The sequence below is a fragment of the Monopterus albus genome, unplaced genomic scaffold (genome assembly GCF_001952655.1).
Source record: "Monopterus albus unplaced genomic scaffold, M_albus_1.0 scaffold2.1, whole genome shotgun sequence".
Taxonomy (NCBI): domain Eukaryota; kingdom Metazoa; phylum Chordata; class Actinopteri; order Synbranchiformes; family Synbranchidae; genus Monopterus; species Monopterus albus.
Window position 1 is genome coordinate 1,152,176 of NW_018127882.1, and position 15,326 is coordinate 1,167,501.

Genomic DNA, 15,326 nt, shown 5'->3' on the forward strand with positions numbered 1-15,326 from the left:
CTGCATATCTTTGAGGTAAGCTCATTTTGACCAAATATAGCTTCTGAAGCTTTTTTGGACCACTTGGCTCTTCAACTCCACCCATTTCACCTGTCCAAGTGAGTACACCACTAGCTCCTACCAAGACAGAATCACATGACTGACTGCCTGCCATAAGCACACACATACATACCCTCTACCTTTTTACTATATTCTGTCTCACAGCACTGTGAGGCCTAGGCTACTGGATGTGAATTGTTTGTTTTAAGGTGCCCACACAGGAAGGTAGACATGGTAAGTAAAGACACAACTTTAGTTCTTCAAATCAAGAAGTAAACAACTTGATGGAACTCCTAAGACAAGACTCAAAGGACTGAATGTAATAAAATCCAAATAGCCACATGACACTGTTGACCAATTGAAGCTAAGGGCATGTAGTATGATGGTTTGTTTGGGTGCTTGCAGTCAAAAATAGCTCTTGCTTTTGGTTGCAGGCCTACACTCATGCCAATGCAAATACACAGTGCTTTCTCAACTTTGGGCTAATGCTGTACTAGCCTATATGCAAGTTAAACTATATCATTCACATTTTTCTAAATTGGAAAGAAGAAATAAAAAATATAGGTATGCTGAAAAGAGCACCATTACTGGTGGGTAGATGTATCAAAGCATTAATATAATATAATTGTTCTGAGACAAACCCACTGTTGTTTAGGTTCCAGCCAGTGCACAAAACTCCATAACTGGCCATATGTTTGATAGACTAGGTTACTTCCAAATGAAAAAAGAACCTTAAAAAATTCAGGCTTTTTAACAAAAGCCCAATTTAAATAGCAAACAACTAATAAAATGGCTTAAAAATCAAACCCACTACTGTGTTTTAGTGCCAAAACCTTGAAGTAACAATATTTAATTTCCATTTCACTAACTCATCAGTTGGGCTTCATGTGGTTGTTTTGGATGATTGCTATATAAGCAGTCATACTGTGAAGAAGAAAAAGCCAGATGTGTATTTAGTTCGGCAGGACTATGCTTTGGTGTGCACTAATAACCCTGTCAGGTAGCTCATTAGAAAAGTATTGCTCGACATGGCTTGACTGGAGAACATTGTTTCTATACTGGCATCTGTGCTTACAGAAAACAGGATTGTTATGTGATAATATAACAGTCTTATATAATGCTACTTGTTTCTATGGAATAAACATTTTTATTCTCATGTTGAGGTGTACCAAATGCATTTATCATTTGTTTTCCTTGCTTGGAAAAAATTAGTTGCCAACAAAAGAACTATTTTCTGATAGTAGTATAAATAAAGCACATAATATTTTTAGAATAGCTGAGGTTAATTAACCAGCTCATGAATTGGTGATCAAGATCAAACCAACATGTCACAGATGCTTGTGAACCTTAGTGCCATGAGGGTACAACTGTAGGATGTTTTGGGATATTTGTTGTTTATGATGTGTTCTACAGTTAGTGGTGATTAACTGCTGTGATGGTTCATGTTGGAACATGTTGTATTTTTCCATAAGGCCAGTGGCTGAGAGGGGGCTGGGCTGCAGCAGCAGATGAAAATCTTTCTAGGACCGTCCAACCTTCCCAGGAATTCTCAGAATTCCATTTCCTAATTATGACATCCACATAGCAGAGGCCCACCAACCCTCCTCCACCACCCTAACACCCATTACAAACACACATTTGGTGAACACATGGGTGCACGCACAAATGCGTGCACACATTCCAATTTCCCCTCTGCTAGCATCATCACAGATGAGAGACAGAACGTGCCAGGGAAATAGAGGAAAAGGATGGAAAGCCTAAGAACAAAGAGACGAAGAAAAGAAAGAGGAAGACAAGGTAGTCTGTATACGTGAGAATGACTTAAAGTTGGTAGTTCAGTCATTGGTAGTTGCCTTTCTGTCTCTACAGGCCTTTTGAAGGTAGGGTGAGCTTGGCCCAGTTCCTTGAGGATCAAGTAGGAGGTAAGTCTTAAAGGCAAGGCAATCTCCACCTTTGAGGGTTCAATACTTTGTAGGCCTACATACTGCATTAGCGTAGCAGCTTTTTTAAAAAAGGTTTACACTAACTTACATTACTTGAAGGTTGAGCACATTCTTTTTTTTCTAAACATGTATAATTGTATTTATCTGTTGTGGCATTAGTTGGATGAAACAAACTATATTCCCTACAAAGGTTGAGCTGCTAAAGTAGGCTAATGCTAGTGGTCAGTACAGAGCATGTTGCACACAGGAAAAAAGCTAAATTTTTGGGGTTTGCAGTAACTCATCATTTTGGCCACTTGGGGACAGCAGAAAGAAGCTCTAAACACAACACTGAGATATTACCATTTAACTAGGTGGAAAAACAGGTGTCTGCTTGCACAGAACAACATTAGTATTTATTTGGAGTCACATTTCCAGTCACCCTAATGAGCAAGGTCTCTTTCATACTCTATGCAGGATATGCAGCCGCAAACACTTCCAGCTAAACAAGAAAGGTTTGATGTGTACTTTCACAACAAAATGTGTCATACAAAATTTTTGTAAGGTGATGAAAGCACGTGTTATTTCACGTTTCCAATATGGGTGCTAATGCCACTCTACAGAAGATAAGCTGTCAATTAAAAATGCCAATGGTGGGCAGCGAGGAGCATTTTGGGCAGATGTACCTTTTTAGTCTTTTCTTTTGTTTTGTTGGCTTTACAAGGTAGCACCAGTAAAGGGATGCATACCTCTTCCGCAGCTTGTTCTGACTTTACAAGGATCATGGTCCAGTGACCACTGCTGCCCCCTGTTGGAATAGTGGTCTGTGGCACCTGCCAAGAAATGGGGCTGCACATTCTATAATATATTAACAATACTTGTGTGATCCTTACATTTACTGCAGCACCTAGCTTGCATACAGTATAAAAGAGCCCTAAGTCCAATACTGACAATTCTTAACTCTGTTTCTGGTCTCCACCAACTCTTAAAGGAAATATCTGTCTCTCTGTTTGCTAAATGCATTGCTATGTTAGTTATTTGTTAACTTTGCCTTTTAGATGCTTGCTGCTGGAAAGAGAGTGTACAATTAACGTTTAGTCCTTCTTTGCTAAAAACAGCTGCCCTGTGGCTCAGATGATGTTTAGAGAGTGGTGACAGTGAACTAAACAGTGAAATTGTGGCTGGAAAACCAAATCAATGAAATGAAAAAAAGATGCTAAGATGCTCTCTTAAGTTGACAGGAGCTACAGCGTCAGGAGAATATTTTTTGTGGATTGATTATTTCACGCACCAGTAACGAGAAAATTATTCACATTTCTTAAACTTTCTAGTACTTTCTATCTTGCTTCCTTATTTTCCATTCACACTGAGCAGTATAGAGCTGGATAACTCTGTTGTCAGAATGGCTTTATGTACAGTCTCTTCATTTCATGTGCTTTGGGCCACAAATTCTGTGGTGTGAGTCGTGGGAGGTACAAACTGAGCTTGGGTGTTTCTATTTGCTCTGTACATTTTGTTCCTTGGGGAAATCTCCCTGATTAAGTGCTACTATTTTGACAATATGTCAACTCATGGGGAGTGAAGATGAATTTATGCGCTTGGCAGTTCTGTAAACAGCACTGCTGACCAACATGTTCCCAAACTCGCCCAAGTGCTGTTTGAAAAAAAAAAAAAGGTCATAAAACTGTCTATTTTAGTGCTGCTGTCAGACTGTAAAACTGTAATGAATCCTTATGATTAAAACCCATGAAGCGCCCTCTCGTTTTTCTTTTTCAGTTTATCTTCTAAAACTAATTGTTGGTGTAGCATCAGAATTCTCCGGAGCATAAATATACCAATACCTAAAATGCATATGTATGTTTTGTTATTTTTAGGATCAAGCCCCTGGCCAAACCAATCTGAGTCGCTGTGAGGATAAAAGGGCTCTTTACTAGAGATGGCACACAGAGGTCCTTCATAAGGCCCACATGGGCACTTTATAACATTTGACATGAGCATTTGTGAGTGTGGTTACCAAAGCTTGTGGTTTCATCTCTGCATGACTGATGGAGTTTAGTCTTACGGGGCTGGAAGACTTGCTTTTATTCACTTTCTCTCCTCTTTAGTGCCCCTCAACCAAGAGAAAGAAAGAGAGAAAGTAACAGATGGGATAAACATAGAACCAGAAGAAGAAGAAAGGGGGAGGCAAAATCTAGTGATGCTGGACCAAAAACATACAAAAAACCTGAACTTCATATAAACGTTCTGAGGGGGACAAAAAATAAACTACTTATCATTATTAGCCAGTGTTGTATTAGTCTGCATCAGAAGTGTTGACTGACTTTATTACTTGTTGCATAAAACTTTATAACAGTGCATTTATATGTTTTCTGTTCCTCTGCCCTCAGTAGGATGGTGCCTTTGTCAGTTAATAGTATATACCGTATGTATAAAAATAATTCATATCACTATTTTCTGATGAAAAATCAGTTACTACCATTCATCCTGTGGGTAACACCACTGTAATGTTAAGGCATTCCACCCGTCATTTCTCATGATATTTCACATAAAACCAAGGATGTCAGTCTAACTGAAGCATTAATAGAAATGTCAGGCGATCACTAAAATCCATAGGATTCATCCTCTGGGAATCCTGAATGCACCACATTTGCTACCTATTTTTATGTATTTAATTCTGGATTAAAGTGGTGGACCAGTGGACATTACTTACACTGCCACCTCTAGAGTCCTACATTTAACATGGCTAAAAATGTATTAGTTAAGGTTAGAAAAGACTGGGGTTTAAGTTCCAAAAAAACTATGTGATTACATTTAAAGGAGACTATTGGCCATGTATTAAAAAAAACATTAATAGCTGTTAGTAAAGGAAGCAAATAGGAGTCACTGGTTGCCCAAATATCCACTCAGACCTCTCTTCCGTAAGAGATTTTGCAGTACTTTATAAACATCACACTGCTTCCACCTTTGCATCTGACAGACAACAGTCATAATTCGCATGGCCACACGAGGTCCTTCTCAGAAAATCATCAGCATAGATAATTTAAGGTATTTGAGTAAACAACCAGTGCTGTAGATTTTCTAGTGACCACCAGTCTCCAGTTTTTGCCAGTGTCTTCCAGGTAAGGAATGTTACCTGCTACCAGTTTTCAGGTCATGCCCAAGTATTTGTTTGTAACCGTATGTGTGAACATTCCTTGCATGGCCAAGCATTAGGGCTGAGTACATGGGTGTGCAGGCTGGGCGGTGTCTCTGGCAGAGGAGTCAGTGGAGTGCTCGTAGGCCAACTCAGTGAACCCTGGGAGGCTGGTTCATTCTTCATTATTACCTTGTGTTGAAAGCTCCCAGTCATTTGTGCAGACACAGAATACACTTTTATCCAGCTCACAATCCCTTATCTATCCCTTAAACCCTTACTTATCCATTGGCTCTGAGCATTTTTTATTGAGTCATGTAAAGTAATAAATCAGTTCTCTGTGTGGTTGGATTTCAAGATAAGTTATTATTTTTTTATGCATGAACCAGGGTTTCTCAGCCTTTTTAAGTTTTAGGTCACTGTGTTACAATTTTGCTGTTATATTTATCAGGACACTCTTGACAAAATGTTTTTTTAAAGCCAGTGAAGGTTAAATAAAATAAATTGTATTCTGAAGCACAATGAAACTCTAAATATATCACACAGACATTCTGATGCATTTAAATTTCCTTATTTTTCACCTAAATGTATCAGACATTCATGCATCATGCAGGACAAATCTCCTGTGACCCTGTTTGCATAATAAGCAACCACAAATAGTATATTCACCACAAGCCTGAGGACTCCAGTGTAAACATTTGAAGCTCTGTTTCTCTTGTGCAACAAGTTGAAATAAACTAGACCCGTAAGTACTTGCTGCAATGTTGATGTCTTCCTCCAGCTTGAACCTCTTGTTTAGCCCTGAACTCTCTATCAGGGGGGACCACATGGCAGAGGGAAACATTTTTAAGGTCTTGGGAGCCTCAGCGCAGTGAGGTGCAGCTTAGTTTTCATGACATTACGATGGTGGGCGCCACTCATCTTCATGTTTGTGGATTCTAACCCCCAATCTGATGATTACACTGTCTCTGCCATTCCAGTGTGCGTAGTCATACCTGTGGGTTGGATGGAAGCTGCAGACAGCTAGTGAATTGAAGTTGAGTGTTTATGGTGTGAGTAGCAACCCCCAGTCTAACTGTGGTCTTAGTGGAGTCTGTCACAGTAGGTTTGTTGAGAGAGGCAGACAACGGCTCCTCTGGCTGCCTCTGTGGTTAAAGGCCTCTGTGGCTGGAGCTGTGGTATCACATGATTTGAGTTAGCTTAAACCTATATGTCTGTGTGATAATGCTTCTGGTTAACAGCTAGCCAGTGTATATGTGTTGTGGGTTAGAATTAGCTGCTAACTCAAAGCCAGGCTTTTTATGTGAGACCTAAGCTGGATGAAGTTGCTGTGTGGGCTCTTTGCTGGATGAATGTGCGCCATTGGTTTGGGTTAGAGGGAGTTGGCCTGAGGAGCTGAGGATGTAGCAGACATGCACAGTGGTGGGAAGTATGTGGTAATTATTGTGTTCAGCACTGCCATATGTCAGCTCTCCCCTTCTAGATATTTAGTGGACCCACATTCCTCCTCTGGGTTGGTGGATGGGATGCACTTTGTCTGTGTGTGTGTGTGTGTGTGTGTATGTGTAGGTGTACTTGTGGCTATACATTGTGATGACCAGTGTGAGGTTTATGGTTTGAGGACATTTTGGCCAGTTCTTTGGTGTCTGACATCCCTTCAAAGGAGTGTTTAAGGATGAAGACTGTTTTAGGGTTAAGGTTATAATAAGGTTTATGTTAAGTTAAGTTAAGGGTTGGGGTTATGTATGTAGTTGTGATGGTTAGGGTAATGGGAAGGGAATGCATTGTGTCAATGAGTGTCCTCACAGCTATCGTAAGCCACAACTCTGTGTGTGTGTGTGTGTGTGTGGTAAATGCATGCATGCAGTACACATATTTGTACATAGACCAGATTCAATGCCCTGGGCCATCTTCCATCATTGTCCAATAACCCCCCCTTCCCCCTATTTTCTCCTGGTTTATATCCTATCTACTGAGTCAGTTTGTCTTTTAGAATTATTTACATTTTTCAGAGACCCAGTTATCCATTGAATATACAAATATAACTCAGTTAGATTCCAAACATTCTCCTTGTAATGATGTGCAAAGCATTAGGTGCATTAGTTGTGCCTGTGTCCAGATGGGAGGGAAGAGGAACACTGCACTTTTCATTAGAAAAACAAAACCCTTTTTTGCATTTTTGGTTTTGTATAGATTTTAAGTGGGCCTAACATGGAATGAGCTACATTCACCACAAATACAATATGAACGGAGTGCCTGGTTCAGCAAATAAAATTTATTGGAAGCTTGTGCATGGACATTTGAGTTGTCTGTTTATGCTGTATAGCTGGTAGAAATTGATTAAAAGTTTGTGTTTGAACTGATTTAACTTTGCAGGGAGTAATGAATAAATGAATACAGATGAATAATAAATTCCTTCGTCTCTGTCACTTCCTGGCTCTATCTCTCTGTCTGATGAAGGAACAGTAGTCCTTTTCTCAGAAGAGTGTAGCTTTATTGGCATCGCCTGTGGAGCCAGAGCTGATCTGGGAGATTATTATAATCCAGTCAGCTAATAAAGATATTCTTTTACAGAAAGCTTAAAAGGCTTGTAAAATTGTTACAATACAAATGAAACAAATGCACAAGAGACACATGGGATAGAAGAGACAGACAAGGACAGGCTGAAGGTCATGCAAGCCAGCCAGCCAACATGTGACATGTTTCACCAGAGATACAAGTGCATACATAATTGCTTTGGTCTGATAATGTCCTCAAATTGCTTCACACGTCTACCTACCATCCCCTGACAGACTGAGATGCACGATGAGGTCAGCGGAACAACTTATGCCTGAGAGCTCTTGGCAACAGGCCAGACAGGTTGGTCAGTAAGCACAACGTGAGTCCTCTGTGCCATGTTTGATGTTCAAAATATGCACAGCAGGCAAGTCCCAAGCAGTGGTCTTGGTTGTTATGGCGGGACCCTCAAAGGAGTCTGTGTTGTTATAGGAAGAACCCCAAGCCACGGCATTAGCTCGTATTCCCACAGCCACTCATGACAAACCAGCAGGCTTCAGATGTGGCTTTTCCACACACAGAAGAGCAGAGTGGTTCAGACTAATATTTTATAAACCAGTAAAAACAATATGATAAACAGAGGCCTCATAGGGGGCTTGTCCTGTAAAACATCCAGTCAAGGAGGCAACAGTTTTTGTGTATGTGTGTGTAGCTGTTAAAGTTTTATCATCATGATGCTGAATGTTTAACCCTCATCTTGAAAATGAGGTGTGCGATTCTATATGTGAACACAGCAGTTTATACACTAAGACTTGGCAGTAGGTGCTGCACATCCATAACAGTCAGTGATAGCACTGTATCAAACCCTACTTTTCTGGGTCCTCAGCTTTTCCTGAAGGGTTTGTGTTTCTCATGGCAATAAACTTTATTTGCTGGCTTCCACTATCTTGACTTGCAAAATCACACTTTACTAAATCAGAAAGTCCGGTGAAATATAGTTCTCTGAAATACTGTATGGTGGATTGTTCCCAGAATACACTGTTCCTAGAAAACAGGGTGCTCAGTCCCAAGAATGCTTCTGAAACCAAAGTGTGTGCCAAATGGTTTCTACGAAAGCCAAACGTGGAAACAGAGACATCAAGACGTTTTGGGCTATCAAGAGGAGATTAACAGTGGGACATGGCATGGGGAGTTGCACAGGAAGATGGGGTGTCTTAAAAGGATCATGTTGCTCATGATTTGGGGTACTGAGATGATTGATCCACTGAATAAACACGCTTCTTCTGCAACCTTAATGGAGTAGGTGGTGGGCAATGAGGCCTGCATTGTTTTCTGAGTTCCACACATATGCGCGCACACACTGCAGCACAAAGCCAGGCATGAGTGCCACCACACATGAATGGAGATAAATGCAGCGAGTGCCTGAGGTTTCCAGAGTGGCTGTGTTATATGAGTAAATGATTAAACTGCATAGTTGGACCCTGTCTCCTGTCCGCGGCGGCATACTCCAAGGCCACACAGCTGGTACCAATTTGCATGCCCCCACCACATCATGATCCAACTGCATGTGTAGGAATCATGGCTTATCGCAGCAGTAATTCACTCCTTCCTCTCATGCCAAGGCTATTCTGGGCTTTTTGGCCTCTTTATTTTTAGTCATGGCTGCTTCTCTGGATCATTGAACAGGCCTTGATGTGTTAGGTCAGCTCAAAGAAATGGATCCTGGGTCCTAAACTGTCATGAATCAGCTTCACCCCAGTCATAACCTCTCTGACCCACACACAAAATAGATGCTTCATGTGCTTTGTTCCTCTTTAAAGCTGCAGATGTTACCAGTCACCTAGATGCGGTGGAACCAAGAATGCCCTCTTTGTTTTTGTTCTTTCGTGTGGCCATTCACATTTTGGTGTACATTTACACATAAGAGTTCTTGCGTGCTTCGCTCTGCCCCTCAGTGCATCAGGTTTAAATGATATTTATCACAAAAGAATCTGGGCTCCATTAAAGCCTTGGCAAAAGAAAACACAAATAAAAACAGACTGGACAGTCTCTGATAAATCTTCATTTGAGCGTGTCTTCTTTTAAGACATCAAAGTGGTCACTCATAGGACATGTGTTGTATTTCCAGGCTGTGGCAGACCCTGAGATGACCTCACAAGAGGACAAATGGCCCCTGAGCTCCTCATTTGATGACCTTATTCACCATTCACCGGAAAGTGAACTAGTCTCCCCCCGTCTTTTGTGTCTTTGCTTATCCCCTGGATCCTGTGTGGACAGTGATCCACAGGGAACATGGAGTGCATCCCAGATTAACATAGTGGAGTTAATTGATCAACTGAAGTTCAGTTAGGGGACTGAATAGTATGCTGCACTCACTGTTTTTTTATTTGTTACTGACTGAGGTCCCAGAGTACCTCACTCATCACTTCATACCTGACTGAGCTCTCAGGCTATAATGATAGTAATGACAGCTCATTCAGCTCTCTTATTTTTGTTGCTCTCAATCTGGGCACCAAGAGCAGATGGGCAGTTAGCTTCAGTTCTTGCAATGAATAAAATATTTCTAAAGATGCTGAAAGGGACTTGTGCATTTTCTCACTGAGAGGTAGACAAGAAGACTCATGTCAGTATGCTAAAGAAGAAGATACACACAGGAAACTGTTATTTTAGTTTAGCATAATGCCAGACTATTTCTTGGCCAGGCACAATAACTCCCAGTAGTCTTGTCATCAGTATGAGTTTGCCAAGCAACAAGTGGAGACTCCAGGAAGTAACTGACCAAGAAAAAATCCAGTACATAAACCCCATAGAACTGCATTTTCCCATTTTACACCTCAAATTTTGCACATATCAAACAAACAAGATATGTCTCAATCATGAGCTTTTGAGGTGCTGTTAGGTGGATTTGGCACTTTCGGGTGGAACAAGACTTCTGTAGCTCGTTCCCACAGTTTCCAGTATTTATGCTAAGCTAAGCCAAGTATTTATTGGTTCTTGTTTTATATTTGGTGTAGAGGTGGGAGAGTGGTATGAATCTTTTCAACTAAGTCTCAGCAACATATTGGAAAAGTTTGTTTTCCAAATTATGACATTATTTAGCTTTTTTGGGCAAATTTCTTGAGAAAATGCAATGCGGTCACATTCCCAGGGCGTTAAAATACTGATGTTATCCATTTATGCCTCATACTGATGATAAAGGCCTTTGGCATCCACATAAGATGCCTGTGGTTTTTATTACAAAGCAGCATTAGCCCACCTATGTCAGTACACAGAAATGATGTGCTTATATTTAGGCACAAAAACTACATAGTTAGAGTGAGGAAACTATTGTGGCTTAGAGTAAAACACTCGCTGATGAAAAAACACTTCATTACACAACAAAAGCAAACTCCACTCTCCCGTGGGAAGCTTTGATGTTTGTTTGACCCACTATCCACCCCAGCCGCCTCCTAGTGTGGACTTTCTCCCTTTTTATCATATGACCTCTTACTCTGGGTGTCAAATACTGACCCAAGTGGATAGTCTACTGAAAACTATGTGCATCTCATACTGATGCCAAAGGTCCACATGAGATGCTAAAGGTACTTGACATATCAGTATTTGATGCCCTGGAATGAGGATGGGCTGGAAAATGTGATCAATTATAATTACTGTATATATTACTTATTTACAAGTATACACCAATGTGGTAGGCTCACATAAGTATGTTCCTTTTTTCAAGACCGAATGTTAGTGATTGTAGGCATTTAACTTAGAGGTCCAGGTGTATGGCGTGTTAATACCTAGCTGCACTGAGGGTTGACCTATGCGAATGCTAAATATATACAGGTCATGTAATAAAAGCATATATGACCATTTTATTTTCCCAGTTTGAAATTCTACAATATTGCTCCATTTTCATCATTTGATTTTACTTTACAGAGATTATACTGGGATTGAAGAAAAGCCCAGCCTTGTTTTTGTAGAGCTATTCTGAGGTGTTTAACTCTTATCTCACTTCTTCTAACTGCAAACTATTTTACAGTGCTATTAAAGAAGGAGTCTATAAATGTAAGGCTGAGTCAAAAGCCTTCTGTATTCAAGCTTGGGATGGAGTCCCACCATTCTGGTAGCTGAAACTATGTTTAAAAACCTCAAGAGACAACAGACAGTCATAGAAACCAAAGTCTTACCGATTCTTCACGTCTGCTGTCAAAACACTTTTATTTGAATGGCATACACACAGATGCACATATTCCACCACGATACACTATGTTTCACATCATTACAGACTTCAGCATCAGAGGAGTGAAGTAAATGAAGAGGCTCCCAGTGTGAGGGTGCTGTATGGTTGGTGGTAAATTAGGTTACACTCTGCACAGTCACATCCCATTAGCTGTTAGAATCATGAGGATGCTTGAGCTGCCTCCGCAACTGTCATTAGGGATATTTAGTTAGCTGTCTCTTACACAGATGAGCCAAGATCCTGTTCATCCTTCCTTTTGTCTTTCTTCAGCAGCTCCAAGGTAGAATACAGACTAAGGATAGAGATGAAAAGTAAGGGGAATAGATGGGCAAACAGGCCAAAATAGTGACTAATTTTCACACAGCAGCCAGCAAGCTTTGACAAAGCTTGAAGGCAAAAATGAGAGATACGTGATCTGAGAAACTAGAGGAAGTGTGAGGGGTGAACTGAGGTAATGCATAATGCTCTCCACTCACTGGCTTATGTAGATCAGTGTTCCCTCATTAAATTAGCTCCACAGGATGAACCTCATCCTCAGCTTAAGGACCAACTACAATCTCTTTACAGGCCTGATATCGGCTTCAAATTAGTTTTATAATGTGTGTGCATGCATGAGTGAGTGTGTGTTTTTGCAGCTGCAGGGATATGTGTGTGAAATTGTGCGTATAACAGAGCTAAGCTAAGAGAGGATTACTCAAGGTAGCTCCTGTTGTGGCAGATAAGCTGCCAGAGGCTATTTAGGGATTTGTGAAGACGCTGTATGCTGTGTGTATATATATATACATATATATTCTTTTTTTTCCTTAAATCAGAGTTAGTGTTTATTACTTCTTGGAAAAAATATTGGAGGAATACTGTTTTTGGAAGGTTGTTGCAGCTGATGTGCTGAGAAACACTTAAAAGAGATGACTTTCTTCACTTATTTATGATTTCAATCTCATTGGTCATTGTATAAATGTGAATCAGCTAAAGGTTTATTGGTTATAAATAATGTCTTGAAATTATTAATAATAACCTATTGATATTATATACTATATGTAGATTAGTGATAAGTCATGGCTGTAAAAACAAATTGCTTTTGGCCAGTGTTTGTCCTCCCACACCCTGAGACATGTTTTAATTTTTCAATTTTTTTATTTTTATTTATTTTATTTTTTTTATTGGGACTCCAAACCAATGAACAGTTTGACCTGCAGTATGTCTTATCACCTCAATAAAAGATCCAGAGCAGCTTTACAGCTTTGAAATCCATTCAGCAACAATGTACAATTTTAGATTTGGGGCAACAAAGTGCAGTGGTCGCCCTGCGATGGGCTGGCAACCTGTCCAGGGTGTACCCCGCCTTTTGCCCGCAGCTGGCTGGGATTGGCTCCAGCCCCCCGTGACCCCGTTTTGGACTATGCAGTTTAGAAAATGGATGGATGGATGGAAGTGCGGTGGTCAATACAGTCGTATCACAGCAAAAAGGTTCCAGATTCAAGCCTCCTGGTCATTTGGTTTAAAAAAGTTGCCCTTGAACACACCACACATTAAAACTGTCTTTTTCAGTGTGCAACCTGCAATACACAGTTTTCCTTTAAATAGACGTGAGATAATTGCAGACACCTGACGTCAGCAGGAAACCAGTCATCACAGTAATGGCAAAGAACAAACACACTCCAGCAGGTGGCTACTCAGGGAACCAAAGGACATACACTTATCAACCCCACTGAAAAGAAGTTGCAGCACAAAGATGAGCTGAAAATTGTTGCTCCATCTTGTCATTATAACATTTTTGTTTTTGTGCAGATTAAACAACCAATATCAATTGTGCTAATTAGGTAGGTGTAGAAGTAGGCTATGTGTTTTCCTTTATTTCCAGTCTTTATGCTAAGCTAAGCTAACATCTTCCTGGCCCCAGGTTTTGAAAAGTAAATAAACTCCAGAAATGTAGACCTGTTCCTCTAATATATAATTTTTTAACAATTACAAAAATCATATATAAGCGAAAGTATAACGTATGTATTATTAGGGAGTGGTACCATGATGGTCTTGTGTGTACATGTGTTTGTACCTGGCTGGGTGTGTGTATCAACCTGGATCTCAACATGGGTAGATACATCAGTTACCAAATCATCCATAAACAATGTGAAACAGACAGCGGCCAAAAGAGAGTGCATGTTTGAAGGTTTGCTTGCTGCCAGCACATCAGTTCTTTCTATGTCTGGCAAACCACAACAGTGGGATGGTATCAGAATAACCACAGTGAGCACTTGGCAAGGGCATCTAAAAGGAGAGGGCTAAGCTGAGGCAGCAAGAATCAAGTTTATAGAGAAAACTGTTACACCTTCACCCCTATCTTACAGTCCATGCTGTCACAACACAGACCTGACTGACAGATGAGCATCTCAGTCTAGTAGCTGGTGACTCACCATTGCATTTGCCAAGGAACCTCTATAGCAACTGGTGATATTTAATGACAATGGACTAACACTCATATTATCCAATGTAGTCTAAATTTAATATCAAACTCTATATGCATTGAGTCAGCAAAAGGCAGCTAAACATGATTCAGGAGAAGCAGAGGTCCTAGACCACTGGTTTGCTGAGCTCTGGCATCAATGTGGATCAAATAGCTGACATTTAGCATGATTCAAATTAAAGCACCGAAATCTCTCTTGTATGTTATAGTGACATTTCTAGATTTCTTCACGGTTGCTCTGTAATTATTTCACTGTTTTCTGGGAAAAAGAAGCACTAACAGATATTATTTGTCAAATCCAGTTTTTCCACCATTCATCACATGGTTGGGGTAATTGTGGAGGGTATGGCATATGGAACATTCCATCGAGGGAGGAATAACGGGGGTGGATAGACTCAGCATCTCTCCTGTATTGGACAGAGACTTCGACCTGTCCTCCATTAAGGCATGTGTCCTGATGAATGATTCAGTGTGTCTATATTGGGCAGGAACTCGAAACAGTGACAGGAAAATGCAGTTGGCAGCAGTTTCACAAATCCCACATCAGGACCAAGGAAACCATAATCACCACTTTGATTTTTCAGTCTTGTTTATTTCAGAGGCTGGGGTTACAATTAAGACCATTTGCCTTGCAATTACTGTGTTAAAAATAATAAAACAATTTCAGTCTACCTAAAATACCTGCATTTTGTGTAATGATTCGGGGCATGCAAATTGAAATAGCAATGTTTGTACATTGTCAGAGAGTTGTATGAGGCTGCCAGAGTGATAGAGCTTTGTTTGTCTGGATGTTTGTCTGCTGCTGGATTGCTAGCACTTTATCAGAACGCAGCCAAACCCTGGACACAAATTTTTGCCTGACCTTCACATGGTAGTTTTAGCTGTGTGGACATATAATGTCATGATTTACTGCAAGGATTAGTTTTTCAACAGCCACAGCATAAGTGAGGAACATCTAAATTCCATTATCAGGAATCCACTCCCACTCTGAACAGTTCCCTTTCCTCCCACATGCTCCTCACCACAACACTTACACTCATTTTCCCAAGA